The sequence below is a fragment of the Ctenopharyngodon idella genome, chromosome 8, assembly GCF_019924925.1.
Source record: "Ctenopharyngodon idella isolate HZGC_01 chromosome 8, HZGC01, whole genome shotgun sequence".
Lineage (NCBI taxonomy): Eukaryota > Metazoa > Chordata > Actinopteri > Cypriniformes > Xenocyprididae > Ctenopharyngodon > Ctenopharyngodon idella.
The window spans coordinates 17,886,889-17,900,773 of NC_067227.1; the positions used below are offsets into that span (position 1 = coordinate 17,886,889).

A 13,885-nucleotide genomic window follows, 5' to 3' on the forward strand; every position below is an offset into this window, starting at 1 on the left:
GAAGCTCCTCTTCTCTTATATCGAAATCCTCCGACATTTCTCTTTAAAAGTTCTCATTTTAGACTTCTAATTCGTGGCCAGTGTTTTGAGCTTCCATGTTTGGCATTGCGTCATGCGTCGGGTCAGGAGTTACTCTTCCGCTGCAAATCGATGCGTACGACCATCTGCCGGAAGCTAGTTATTATACTTAATAAAGTTTTAAATATGGATATTTTTCTTAATACAAAAACACATCGTTATGCTTCAGAAAGCCTTTATTAACCCCCTGGAGCCGTATGGATTATATTTATGATGGATGGATGCATTTTTTTGGGCTTCAAAACAAACGCTTGGAAGAGCCAGGATATTTTTAAATATATCTCCGATTGTGTTTGTCTGAAAGAAGATAGTCATATACACCTAGGATGGCTTGAGGGTGAGTAAATCATGGGATAATTTTCATTTTTGGGTGAACAAAATGTGTAATGTTTTTTTTTTTTTTTTTTTTAAACTTATGACCACAACTGTATACAGTGTACATGTGTGAGTTTACGTTAGTTTGTGTGAGGGTTAGGTTTAAAGTTAGATGATAGAAAATATATTTAGCTCGATATAAAAACAAAAGTAGTTAACTGAAAATGTCCCACTATGATGTGTTGAAATGAAGAGAGATAATGATAAGTGTTATAAGAGGAAGATACAACAGAGAGGGATAAATTGCATTTTTTTTTTATTTGTCACACACACACGCACACTTTATACACCCATTTGCTGCAGTGTTGAATTTTAATGTGTTAGTGAGCATCACCAGTAAGATGAGAGGAGACCTACTGACTCCACTGAATATAGATTTTACCACCCCCCCCCAGACACACACTTACAGTTTTACTGCATTGCTAAAATGTACAGAATCCTGAAAAACAAGACTATCCTCCAGCATGTGAACTTTAAAATTTATTTTAAACAGGAACAAATACAGCAGCATCCCAAACCAAATATAAAAGTGCTTTGTTCTTTCTTCCCCTCTTTCAGTTTCTATTGCTGTGAATAATGGAACTATTCACACTTGCAGACAGCAGAAGTCTCGTAATAAAACACACACACACAGTCCCTCTGTCTGTAGTGCTGTCACACTGATTAGCTGTGCTAATTTACTATAAACACACAGTTAATATGAGCTACTGCAGGCCCATGTGTGTGAGACACACAGGCATTCGAGTACATCCAGCAAGGTTCACACCACCCGTCCTGGGAGATTTATACAAGACTAGAGCAGAAAAGTGCATCCCAGCGCCCTTCACATCTCTTTAAGCAAAGAGGCTGTGCCAACGCAGCAAATCATACATCATCATTACAGCCAAGGCTGTAGCAGGACACGCTCGCACACACATACAGACACACACACAGAGGAAGACTCTTCCACAGGAACCAGGGCTTAAAACCAGACTAAATGCTGCTAAGTCCAAAATAAACAAACAATAATTAACCTTAAGACCTCAATGCCACAATGACAACACCAGACAAAACAAGCAAAATGAGAGAGAGAGAGAGAGAGAGAGAGAGAGAGAGAGAGAGAGAGAGAGAGAGAGAGAGAGAGAGAGAAGGAGGTAACTGTGTCATAAGCCTCTCGGTTCATGACGCTCAGTGCAAGCAAGACCCTGAAGAGAGAGAAAGAGCAAGAGAGAGTGAAAGAGAAGAGGAGAAAGGAGTTGATTGTTCTGCTGAGCGGCTCCTCTGGACTGCGACCAACTGTCAGAACCTCCAGTAAGGGAGCGAAAGAGAAAAGAAAGATTGAAACGTGTGAGGAAAGGCCTTTGCTCACATGCAGAGGGAAATAAAGGGATAGTTCACACACACACACAAAAAAATGAAAATTCTCCCATTAGAATCTCATGCTGTTCAAAACCTGCACGACCGCATGAGAGTTCATGAGAAAAGATGTCTGATTCATAAATTAACTGTTCTTTTGAATCTGATTTTTTCAATGAATCAGTTGATTCTGTGCACAGAACCAGTCTATTAAATGGCTGATTTTTTCAGATTATAAGTAAATTCATGACTTCAATTTTAGTCTGTTCTCTCATTAAATTATTGTACAGCGTCACAAGACTTGGAATATAGTGTACAAGTTGTATAAACTACTTTCATTCAGTCCTTTTCAAAGCTTAAAAGCTCTTTTTTTCTGCTTTTGTGTTTTAAGAAAGAAAGAAAGCCATGTGGTTTGAAATGACAGTGTGAGTAAATGATGACAGACTTTTTGTTTTTTTGGGTAAACTATGCCTTTAAGTAACTGCAGGTAGCCAAGAGGAGAGACAAAGTGAAATGTCATTCTTTGTTAAGTGTTTTCAGTCTTTGTACTGAAAAGAAACAACCAACCTTGCAGACGTTTTGGTCTGTTTCAGTTATTGTAGGTCCAACAAGGGGACTCTGGCACACTAACATGAGTTATTCTCCCTTCCTTGGTCTCTCACTTGTGACTCTCTCTCTTTCAGGCACATAGATGTGAACATAAAACCACTCAAAACTCTTGCTTTAGATCAACTACTACATTCTCTGAGATAAAACTGTGTATACACATAACAAAGACAGACACAAATCCCTTCAAATGGAGTCCAGAGAATGAATTTGGCAGATTTTAGCCCTGTCAGGAGCAAATGGCAAGTTTCAGCATGTGTGTGTGTGTGTGTGTGTGTGTGTGTGTGTGTGTGTGTGTGTGTGTGTAACTGCAGCGATCTACCAGGTCAGCCACAAGCCCTCAGTCCATTTAAAATAATACACACAAGTACAAAGCTCTCTCACACAGGCAATCTGTCAGTATGATAGATAGAATGAGCTTTAAAATAGAAGAAAAAGGAAGAGAGAGATACAGAAAGGTCTAAAAGTCTCAGAGCTCTTCTTCAGGCTGAATGTGTAAGTCAAGCATCACTATTACTATTGATTATAATTAGTTATATTTAGTTTGTGATTTAGACAAACCAGTAACCATAAGTATTAGATTTCTGTATGTAACTTTGCCTTAGTAACTACCTAGAAAAGTCCTTGCATCCACACAGAACACCCTTGCAACTGCATAGTTACACTAAACCCCCACTGAGAGCATCTTAGCAACTGCATAGCAATGCCCTGGCAACCACCCACAAAACCATATCAACCACCTAGAAAAGCCCTTGCGTCCATGCAAAACACCCTTCCAGCTGCATAAAGTCACACTAAAGCCCCACTGAGAGCACCATAGAAACTGCATAGCAACGCCCTGGCAACCACCTACAACATTCTAGCAAACATCTACAATTGCCCTAGCAACCACCTAGAAACTCCCTTGAAACTGCATAGCAATACCCTGGCAACCACCCACGACACTCTAGCAAACATCTAAAATTGCCCAAGCAACCACCTAGAAACTCACTTGAAACTGCATAGCAACACCCTGGCAACCACCCACAACACTCTAGCAAACATCTACAATTGCCCTAGCAACCACCTAGAAACTCACTTGAAAATGCACAGCAACGTGCTGGCAACCACCCACATAACCATAGAAACAACCTAGAAAACCTAAAAAGTGTCCATGCAAAACACCCTTGCATCTGCATAAAGTCACACTAAAGCCCCACTAAGAGCACCTTAAAAACTGCATAGCAACGCCCTGGCAACCACCCACAACACTTTGACCTAGAAAAACCCTTGTATTTGCATAGCGACACACTACAAACCTACTCAGACTTTAATTGCATAGGGATGCTCTGGCAACCACTGACAATTGCCAAGGCAATCACCTAAACACTCCCTTGCAACTACATACCAACGCCATGGCAACCACCGACAACACACTAGCAACTACCTAGAAACACCCTTGCAACCACCCACAACACTCGTCCTAGCGACGTCCTTGCATCTGCATAGCAACACACTAGAAACCATTTACAACACTTTAGTAACTGCATAACAATGCCTTGCCAACCAAACAGATCACGCTAGCACCCACCTAGAATTGCCCTAGCAACCTTCTAGAAACACGAAATGTAAAAATATATTTAGGATTACTATTATTAATATTATGTAGAGCTTCACTCACACACATAAGGATATTTGTAATGTATTTTTGTGTGTGTGTGTGTGTGTTTGGCAAGGGTCCATGGTTGCGGGGCTCTGCAAACACTTCTGAAGGGTTGAGGACTTACAGGACAAAAAAAAGAGGTATTCTCTCTTTTTTCTCTCGGTGTCCCAGATAATAGTGCTCCTTAACCCCAGTCTGGTTTTCTGATTACCATGGTAACGTTGGGTATTTGATGTGTGTGCTGCTGTATAATCTTTAAAGTCTATTAAACACTTTAAACCCCTTGAGTTCAAGAGGTACTCCGATACTGTACTCAAAGACTACAGCTGTGTGTGTTAGGGTAGGTGTGTGTGTACATACAATGTCCTGTTAATGTGTTGTTTCTAGTGTAGAGAGTTTGTAGGATCAGCTGTGTAAAAGAGCCGATAGTGTGGTGAGCTTTTAAAAGATGTCATTTCAATATGTTTGGCAATAAAAGAAGGGTGTTTCACTTATTGCCTTATAAATTTTGAATAGAGGACACAGATACACAAACATACACACACTCCGGAGTTCAGAAGGTAATAAACTTTTGTCCCACACCACAACATCCCACGACTTAAACAAATGAGCATTACGTCAGCATGAGCAGCTGACGTCAATAACAGCTGATTCATCACACATGAGAGATTCACTTCTTGTTAAGGGACTATTTTTTTCTGTAAGTAATTTTAAAAGTCTCTTATGTAATGCAGAAGGTGACTTCATTTCAGCCACAATGTACTACAGGCACTGTGGAATTAATAATATAATAAAATCTCTTAAAACACACTTTTCACATTCTCACTAGTTTAATTGTGTCTACCAAACATGTCCAACTGTGTGTGATAAATACAGGCATCACTGGAAAATTCTGTTGCTATTTTTCTTTTTTGAAAATCACGAAAAGTGCCCCGCAGTGTCATTTTCATCACATCTCAAATAATGTATTGTGTTTTGTGATGCAAATGACACTGATGGAAATGACATTTATAATATTTTTGGAACAAAATGACAAACTCTTTTCTTGCTAAGGTTAATTTCACAGCTATCAATTTATATTTCCTAAATAAACACAATTAAATAATTTTTTTTGGAAAAATTTTGGAAATGACAATATAATAACCCATTCACAAGTGATATTTGTTTTGTTATTTTTCTTTTTGTCCACTAAACACATATTTACATATTTCAAGCTCTGGGACTGTTCTCTCCTTTCAAAAATAGTACACTAACTTTACAAAAAAACTTTACTGGGGCAAAATTGTTGGTGTGGTGGAAATGAAAAAGATCTATTTTTTTTCCCCCCACACAATTAACACTGATTTTTTTTACTATTTGTTTAGATTTTTATAGCTTAGTTTTAAAGTTTAGGGTGATTGGGACACTTTTTGCCATTGAGATGACCTGGAAAAAGTGTCCCAATCAATCTGAATTCACCCCCTACACAAAAAAACACATTTGAAAGTAGCAAATATAAATGATGAAAGCATGATTTAAAAAAAAAAAAAAATCCCTGGGACAAAAAAAAAAGTGCCCAAATCTGAAGAAACCCCTATAAACTGTGTGTTTTGCACAACGACCATCACTAGAATGATAGCTGTCCTGTCTGTGGACAATAAATGTGTGAGCTCAGGATGGCACAGTGTGTGTGTGTGTGTGTGTGTCTTACACAGGGGCATCAGTCCATCTCAGCTCCTGTTGGAGTCTGGGTCAGTGTTGCTTGGGTTGTGAGACCCGTAGCTAATCACCATGACCGTGGTTGACTCGGCAACATGACATAAAACAAATTCCAGAACTAAGAGGGTGATTATCACTACGGCGACATCGCAGTGACACTCGCTCGGGTCCAACCATAATACTCAAAACTGATTGGCCAGTAGGCATGAACCACTGCAATTGGCTTAACGTTTTGGGACTGAGGATGTCATAACTCACCCAGCTGACAGTTAAATGTGCTAATTTAGGCTAAAAGCACACCAGCATTCAGAAGGTGAAAATTACACACTCCTCATTTCAGCCCTGGTTTAAGAGTTTTGTTTCTCATGGTTCTGTTTTTTTCACAAACTCTCCTCTGACATTCACAAAAGTTCCCCTCTGAACCTGTGATTAGGGTCTGCACACATTCCACATGCTTCTCAAACTCAATATTATCTAGAGTCTCTCCATTTCACTCTCTCACTTTTTCTCTCCCCCTTTATCTCTCCCCCAGGGTCAAACCATCATGAAGTTAATCCCTTTCACCCATAATCCCCTGTGTCTTTGAAGTGGGCAACAAGGTAACACAATTTACACAAACACACACTCACTCACACACACACACTTGTATATATGGTTTACAGGGACTCTACATAGACGTATTGGTTTTTATACTGTACAAACTGTATATTCTATCCCCCTACACTACCCCTACCCCTAAACATACCCATCACAGAAAACTGTCTGCTTCTTTTGAATTTCAAAAAAACACCATTTAGTATGTTTTTTAAGCCATTTGGTTTACGAGGACACAGGAAGTGTCCTCATAAACCATGTTTACGTTGTAATACCCATGTCATTATACACATTTGTGTCCTCATAAACCATGTATACAAGAACACAAGGACATATCATAGGCTTATTTGTTTTTAATGAAATTTAATTAATTTGCTACAGACTAAACTCTAGATGCTAGCACATAATATATTATTTATGAACCGTTCTTCCAATTAAGGACATTCCTGGATGTGTCAAAAAGGATTTTTTTTGTGTGCTTTTTTGGAGAATTTTAACTCTTCAACAGGGGGTCTGAGGTGGCACTGCAAGGGTCAGTCAATTAACTTCAGCAAAACTGTCAATTATTTCCAGCAAATCTTTGTAAAAAATGAAAATATATGTTAAAAACAGAACATATATGTTAAAGCAATATTAAGTTCTTTTCAATTAAAGCTAAAATGAATGTTTTACAGTAAAAAAAAATTAAATTAAAATGTAACGTATATGAATCTGTACATAAAAAAAAATATTATTTTAATGTATTATTTTAAATGTAAACTCATAGAAACATATGCAAATCATTAATATGTTACTAAATGTACGTTATTCTAGTGCCAGGCCTAAAATGCAACAGTCTTTGTTTTATAAAATATGTAATGTGGGTCTCGGCTCAGTTTCTCTATCCATTAAGGGGTCCTGGAATGAAAAAGGTTCAAGACCCCTGATCAGTACATACACGCACACCTACTTCTAGAACAGAGACCATCTAATAACTATCAAATCATCATCGGAGTTCTGCGCATATCTGTTCCAGCTCTTTTGCACCGCACACAAAGCATTTTCTCATGAGACCGATTTAGCGCCAGTCCCAGGCCACTTCCATCGGGCCATTTTCCGTGACCTAAAACAGCAGCAGAGTGGAACCAGTGGGAAATCCAACATAAACTACACACACTCACACACTGACAGGGTCAATCCCTGGCCCCACCCCCTGGTAGGATTATAGATGATTGACAGGTGCTTTATAAATAAATGACATTGATTAATATGACTTCAACCTTTTCTTCTTGTTCTCTGTTCTTCTTTTTTCCCCCACTCTCTATTTTGTCTAGGAGCAGTGGAGGTCACACTTATTTGGATGGAAGTGGAAGTAGATTTGGAAAACACTCTGACAAGTCTTCTGCTCTCCTTCCCATTCCTGTTCCTGCCTTCACACACAGTGCCTGAATCCCTGGAGCGGCTGAAGATCTGCTCCCAGTAAGAGCTGTCAGAAGAGATTCTGGAGACTGGATAAAGAGAGAGTGTGTGTGAGTGTGTCACAGCATACCGTCAGGAAGCTGTCAAGGCCTCTGGTATAATACTAATGATCATACACACACAGCAGTAACATTATTCATAAGGGATGGAGAGAGATTATCAGTGGCTTGAATGATTATGCTGGGAACGTGATGGGATGAGAGTGGCGGATCTCTGCGGGGGTTTGAGCCTTCGACCCACAAGTTTCTGGGTTTCAGTTCCACACTAACCCAATGGGACCATCAGAGCATCTCTCACACACACACACACACACACACTGGGGCTTCACTGCACTGTATAATACTTTTATCACCTTACATTTAATCCCTTGTCAATTATTTTGCAGTTTTGCTAAATTTAAAGTTTGACTCTGTCTCTATGTGTCTTTCTTTCTTATGCACACACCCACACACACACACATACTTCCTCTGGATGAGCGATCTCAAAAGAGGCAGAAATCCCCTCTATTAGAGTGTAATTGAAAGGCAGGGGCAGCAGTAAAGAAAGATAGATGGTTTTTACACATACACACACCTTGTTTCTCAGGTGTCAGTTAAAAGTGTGATTGGACCATGCAGGTGGGCCATTTGTGGTTTCCAAGGAACCACCCAGCTGGGAAATCACCCTCAGAAAGAAAGAGAGAAAGGTGTACTTTAACAGGTCAAGGGAAAAATCTCTCACAGACATCATTAAAAAGCATCTAGTCCTCTGCAATTCACTTTTGATTAAACAAAAACACTTTTCTCCTCATCTAAAGCCAAAAAAATCTAAAACCCATCTATTATAAGTCAGACAGAGAGACTGAGACAGAGACAAAACTTTTAAAGTCATCTCTAAATGAAGTCTAAAAAACCTGAACTGGTTATATGTAGTGGAACAAATTATGTAATGGCCTGCAAACAATAAAAATGTTCTATAAAAAGCCCTTATTAGATTCACAGATGCAGCATCCACAGAAAAATGAGTATTTAACATATTCACAAAGAACCCTCTATCATTAACCAGAGATAATATGCACTTATATACTCCATTTTTACCTTGTGCGCCCACACAAAATTGAGTAACACGCACACATAGAAGATCATATAGAAGCACAAACCCTATGAACAATGAACAGTAGCTTTCAAAGATATGTGGCACAACAAATGTCAAGTAGCTAAACGTGTATAAGCAAATCTACACAGGGAGTATACAGCACAGACGCCAGCCTCATGTGTGCGCACACTCAAGACTTTGTGTTTAGTTTGGTGAATGTTTAATTTAAATCAGTAATGAGCGCAGCTGCAGGAGAACTGAACAAATGTAATTTCACACAGAACAAATGGCCTATATGTACTAATTTAGAAAGAAAGAGAGAAAAGAAAAAAGAAAGAAACAGCTTTAGCGAGTAAATAAAGTGTTTTTTCAATACTAATGCATAAACTAATATGTTGTTTAAATAGAATTGTTAGAATGATAGTGTGACCCTAACTGATGTAAGTAATGCAAGGGAATCAAATCAAATCAAATGATATTTCTAAATGATCTTGTTGTGAACTATTCATCCATGCATTTGTTTCAATATTTTTTAATTTTTTTTTACCTCATATTTTTATTCAAAATGTCATTACTCAATCTTTCGGTGAAATGACAAGCTTCTTTCTAGTGACGTACGCTGGACTTCTCCAGTCATTTTAGCTCACTCAAACTCCACCCCTTTCTTATGGGGCGTTCACACCAGACGTGACTTGCGCAAATAAATCGCGCTATTCGCACGTAGTTGAACGCTTGAACATTTTGAGTTTACTCGCTTCATTCGCGCGTGAAATTCTGCCAGGCGACTCCAGTCTCGTTTCTGCACACTTCCTCTGAATAAACACATAAACTCGTCAGCGCGAAAGTAGTTGTAAAATACGGCGAATAAGCTTCATTTGCCGGCTTTAGCTAGCTTGTAGTCTCAATATGTAAATATATAGCTCAAATTGAGTAAAGAGTGTTTTTTTACAACTTACCAGATTGTCTGACCTCTTTCTTCCAAGCAAGATCCTTTTTATTCCTGATTCTATAAAAGTACAAAGATGTATCGTACAGCGACGATGATTTTGTCCTCCATTGTTGTTTTGGATTTCTGCCTCCGCTCGCTACGTCATAATGACGTCACTACTAGAGCAAGCTCCTGATTGGTTAATGCGGCGCGAATATTCGCCAAAGTTCATATTTTTCAACTCGCGTGATTCGTGCGAATTAAGCCCCGTTCACACCGCCAGCGACTTTGTCTCTGTACTGTGAAGTCGCTTGTGGGCGTTCCTAGTGCTGTCGCTCTAATGTCATTGGTAGACTGCACGTCTGATCATATCTAAAGAAAATGCAATCACAAATGATATATAAAACTAAGAAATCATTCTAATTTGACTAGGAATTAGGTTTAAAATAATTAAAAGTAACATTCTGCTGTTCTGGAGTGTTGTGACTGCAGAGCTCAGTGCATTAAATCATTAACTAGATTAACGATCGATCTATCAACAAATTAAACTCACTCATACTGTCAAAAAAATACTAAAATGTCATTCGAATTTGACAAATAATCAATTTTCTTGTCCCTAGCAATCAACATAATGCAGGGGAAACTAATATGAACTGCAGCAGTGCTAAACTGCTCACAGCATCATATAATTAACAACACAAAATGTATGAATCAAACTCACAAGATTGCCGACAGTTTCTTTTCCACGCATCATTTTATTATATCCATGTATGTACAGTCAAATCACTGAAATCGCTCCGGAACTATGTCCTGTCTGTCTTGCCTGCACTCGAGACGGTGAAGTGAGCTCCAGAGAGCCTTCAGTTCTATTGGTTGTTGCTTGAGAAATTCGCTCCTCATTTGCATAAAGTTGAAATTTCAGAACTTTTGTTGCGTGCCTCCCGTCACTTGACACGCCTACATTCTGTCGCCAACGGTCTCTGTCACTCTTGTCGGCGGAAGTCGCCAGCGCTCCTTTGAAATGAATTGGATCCTGTCGCTTTGTAGCTGCGTGTCACTGGTGGTGTGAACGGGGCTTTACGCACCGCAGGATGTCTATTCTCGTCTTTGCATTGACTTAACATGTAAATCACTCGCGCTTAACGTTTCATTCGCGTCTGGTGTGAATGCACCATTAGAGTCGACTGCATGCTCTAATTCAGATCTGCCTGAGATCAACAACTGAGAGAAAGAACCAAGTCCCTGCTCTACATTTTTTTCTTTTTCATTTCACTCAGATGTACATTACAATACAGAAGAAACAATCTGTCACTACTTCAGTTACATTGCTACTTCAATTTACCTCAGTGGAAAATGTTCTATCAGAGGTTTATCTTAGATGTTTTTTCTTCCAGAAGTCCATGTGGTGATACATATGAAATATTCCAGATATAAAGCCAAAAGAAAATATTAAAAACAGAATCACATTTTTGGATCAGGTGCAGTTTCACACAGAGACTGGCTCAACTCATATACTGTATGATGCTGTGAAACAGTTTGACAAAAATGTATATACAAAAAACAGCTAAATAATTCTATTTCCCATTGTCATAAAAACAAAATATATTTCAAAATAATGCACCATGCAGTACAAGGCTGATAGGAAACATTTATGAACCCTGACTGTATATTCACTTAAAAACTGAAAATTCTGTCACCATTTACTAACCCTCATGTTTCCAAATGCGTATGAATTTCTTTTCTGCATAAAACACAAATGAAGGCACCTAGCAGAATGTCCAAGATGCTGTTATGAAATTAAGTTAGTAAAATGAATGCATTTATTATACAATGTGATTAAAATAACATAGAATCTCTTTCCCTTTGTCTCTTGTTATCAAACACCTATTTCAATTCTCCACCATTACTATTAACTCAAGGAGGTTACATATATAATTTTTTTATTAATGAAAGTGATGTGTAGCCAAGTATGGTGTCCCATACTTAGAATTTGTGCTCTGCATTTCACCTATCCAAGTGCACACACACAGTAGTGAGTATTGAACACACACACACACACACACACACACACACACACACACACACACACACTGTGAACACACACCTGGAGCAGTAGGCAGCCATTTTTGCTGCAGCGCCCAGGGAGAGATTGGGGGTTAGGTGCCTTTCTCAAGGGCACCTCAGTTTTGGATAATGAAAGTCTCACCCTCATGTCCTTCCAAACCTGTAAGACCTTCGTTCTTCTTCGGAACACAAATTAAGATATTTTTGATGAAATCTGAGAGCTTTCTGACTCATCCATAGACAGCAATTTAATTACCACTTTCAAGGCCCAGAAAGATAGAAAAGACAGTTAAAATAGTCCACGTGACTACAGTGGTTCAACCTTAATTTTATGAAGCATCGAGAATACTTTTTGTGCGCAAAAATAAAACAAAAACAACAACTTCATTCAACAAATTTGTCTCTTCCCTGTCATTCTCATACGCTGTTTATGCTCAGCGCTTCCAGGTTCTACATCAGAACGCCGACTCAATATTGGCCAGCTCCTGTGTCAGCATCACACGCATGAATCGTGCTGTCTATGGTGCTGCTCACGTGAACAGGCGTCGGCCAATACTGAGTCACCGTTCTGACGTAGAACCTGGAAACGCTGAACATAAACAGCATAGGAGAATGACAGGGAAGAAACAAATTTGTTCAGTAAAGTCATTATTCTCATAGCTTCATAAAATTATGGTTGAACCACTGTAGTCACATGAACTATTTTAATGATGTTTTTACTAGAGATGCACCGATACTAAATTTCTCTGCCGATACCAATAGCCGATTATTCAGAATGATATCGGCCGATACCGATAGTTTGGTTTTTCTTAAGGAAAAAAAATCTCTCCCAAATAATGTTGCAAACTATACAGGGAGCCCTCTCATTTGGTACACTACCATATTAGAGGTTACAATTAACAACAGAAGTTTTATATTCAGCTGCTGTTTATTTTCAGATATAATAATTACACTCAAATAAAAACCGAAATGTTTGTATAAAACTTAGTATCACATAAGGTAGTTTTCATAAGCACTTGTTGTCTTCATGGCAAATTTACACAAACATAATTAACAGTAAATAAGCTCCTCTCTAATGTTTTTTTTATATATATATAGCTAAGGAACTGTGAACACTGGAAAACATTCCTGAGGTAAATTTGACATGATGTGACATATTGTTCACAAGCTTTTATTGACGTCTTTCCGCGGTTGAAGCACAAATAAAGTAATTACATGAGACGTGATATATTCTGGTAAGTTGTACTAGGCTATATCTTTCAACATACCTCTGATGATCATGCATGTTTTTCGAGATATAACTTGTACTGAAGAGGAAGAAAAGACTCGCGCTCCGCACTGCCGCCTGAACTGAGGTGTTACAGCGATCTGACACGTCACATTTAAGAGCATCAAAACGGCATTTATTGTTTGAATTTCATGATAAAATGGACAGAATTTTAAAACTTAAACTTTTATTCTTATCAGAAGTAACAAAGCACAAAGCCTTTTGTGATTATTGGATGGGAGGCGTTACAAATAAAAACGCAGGCAACCCTGTCTTGAAATACGGGTGATTCACAGGGTCAAAAAGAGCCTGCTTTAGCGTCACTATTTTTAAACTGGTAATGCGTTAAAATTCAACACAAAAGTTGGTTTGCCAACTGCCAAGAAGAAGAAATTCAACACAAGAGTGATTTTCTTCACACACAGTATGTATGAGTTGCAGTCTGAACACGTTTTTCCGCACCTTTTTGATTGACAGTATATAATCGGCCCTGATCATTGGCTGTTTTTAAACAATCGGCCGATGGCCGATAGTGATAATAGCTTTTAGCGGCCGATACCGATTGTTGGCCGATACATTGGTGCATCTCTAGTTTTTACTACTTTTCTGGACCTTGAATGTGGTGGTTAAATTGCTGTCTGAGGAGTCAGAGAGCTCTCAGATTTCATCAAAAATATCTTCATTTGCGTTCTAAAGATGAACATGAGGCTGAGTAATTAATGACAGAATTTTCATTTTTGGGTGAACTAACCCTTTAATTGTTATG

At 38.6% G+C, this 13,885-nt stretch overlaps 1 protein-coding gene across 4 annotated transcripts in view; it reads right to left on the reverse strand.

The window, feature by feature from the left end:
- Positions 1–13,885, reverse strand: part of sema3b (sema domain, immunoglobulin domain (Ig), short basic domain, secreted, (semaphorin) 3B) — a 74,781-nt gene that overhangs the window by 17,577 nt on the left and 43,319 nt on the right. The window contains exons 2-3 of one of the 4 annotated variants that reach the window (XM_051903762.1): positions 8,360–8,450; positions 7,588–7,815 (exon numbers count right to left, since the gene is read on the reverse strand). The exons of 2 other annotated variants lie outside the window; for them this stretch is intronic. The gene's annotated coding sequence lies outside the window, so the exon portion shown is untranslated. The remainder of the gene's footprint in view (positions 1–7,587; positions 7,816–8,359; positions 8,451–13,885) is intronic. One more of the 4 variants, XM_051903763.1, reaches the window with a different exon arrangement.